The following is a 1555-nucleotide window of genomic DNA, read 5'->3' as shown; positions in this document are numbered from 1 at the left end:
CACCAATGTCGGAATGGCCAAATTCCTATCTAGAGATTGAGTCCAATGCAGGCAATCAATCAAAAAGGTTTTTAATGTTAAACTAATGAGTTTAAACAGATTGATGCAAGAGAACTATGAATACAGGTCTGAAGCACCACGAGGACTACCAGGGCGGTCCTGTGGATGGCATCATGATGTCATCACATTTTTCCCACCTTTGGGTGATCACACGATTAGCAGTATGACATCATAATGTTTGCTTGCGCGCTTAAAAGGACCATGTTCTGTACATGCAAACAGTATATACAATGGTACAGATTCAGTCTGTAGTTAACACATCACTAAAGGGAATTATGTACAGTTGTTTGGAGTTTCTCAGTGACTTTGACACACTGTGAATTAACAAATTTGCATAGGCACCAATGAGATTTCGAACTCACGACCCCTGATTTACAAGACCAGTGCTCTAACCCCTGAGCTATGGAGCCACATGCATCGGGTTGCTTTTCATTCCAGTTAGTGCTGTGCGTTTGAAGAATGAGGCAGGGCGCAGTTCACCACTCAGATTGTGTCTCATCCCCCGATACCTGCCTCAGGCTCTTCAATAGTCACCTCTCAACAACAATAGTGCAACTTTCACGTACTAAAACATCCCAAGGCAACTCAGTTACACTCGATCCCTCTCTGCCTCCTTTCTTCTATATTTCTCCCTCTTTGTGTCTCTACCATTCTCTCTCTATCTTTCTGTCACTCCCTTTCCACCTCTTCCTCTTTTTCTCTGTCACTCTCTCACTTTCTCTCTCCCCTTCGCCCTTCCTCAGTCTCATTGCTCTTCCTCCATCCACCGTTCTCTCCCTTTCCCCTCGTTCTCTTCTCTCCCTCTCTCCTCTCATCACGCTGTCTTACCGCTTCCCGCCTCCCATTTCCCCTCTTTATCTCCTTCCCTTTTTCTCTCTCCCCCTTTTGCCTCTTCTCTCCCCATCCTCCTTCTACTCTCCCCAAGAGGAAAAGACAGAGTGAGAAAGAGAGAGTAGGAGGAAGGGAAGTGGTGAATGGGAGGTGAGAAAGACACAAAGAGGGGGAATTGGGAAGGGCGAGAGAGCCTGTTCTTGTGTTGGCCTCAAAGCTTTTTCACACTTATAAGTAAACATTCTGTGAATTAACAAATTTGCAGAGGCCCCAGGAAGATTTGAACTCACGACCCCTGATTTACAAGACCAGTGCTCTAACCCCTGAGCCATGGAGCCACCTGCACTAGAATCTTTCTTATTCCAATTAGTGCTGTGTGTTTGACGAATGAGGCAGGGCGCAGTTCATCACTCAGATTGTGTCTCATCCCCCGATACCTGCCTCAGTCTCTTCAATAGTCACCTCTCAACAACAATAGAGCAACTTTCACGTACTAAAACGTCCCAAGGCAACTCAGTTACACTCTATCTCTCTCTCAGTCTCTCTGCCTCCTTCTTTCTATATTTCTCCCTCATTGTGTCTCTACCACTCTCTCTCTATCTTTCTGTCACTCTCTGTCCCTTTCTAGCTCTTTCTCTTTTTCTCTGTGGCGCTCTCACTTTCT

General features: G+C 45.7%; 2 non-coding genes across 2 annotated transcripts; both read right to left on the bottom strand.

Annotated features, from left to right (window-relative positions):
* Positions 1-396: 396 nt before the first annotated feature.
* trnat-ugu (transfer RNA threonine (anticodon UGU)) lies at positions 397-470 on the bottom strand. The gene has a single exon. It is a non-coding gene; the product is annotated as a tRNA-Thr (tRNA).
* A 686-nt stretch (positions 471-1156) lies between these two features.
* trnat-ugu (transfer RNA threonine (anticodon UGU)) lies at positions 1157-1229 on the bottom strand. Its single transcript has one exon. It is a non-coding gene; the product is annotated as a tRNA-Thr (tRNA).
* Positions 1230-1555: the final 326 nt, after the last annotated feature.

The sequence above is a fragment of the Somniosus microcephalus genome, unplaced genomic scaffold (assembly GCF_052327205.1).
Source record: "Somniosus microcephalus isolate GS21.2 unplaced genomic scaffold, FLI_Smic_1.0 unresolved_chr2, whole genome shotgun sequence".
NCBI lineage: Eukaryota > Metazoa > Chordata > Chondrichthyes > Squaliformes > Somniosidae > Somniosus > Somniosus microcephalus.
This window is presented reverse-complemented; position numbering and strand designations above follow the sequence as displayed.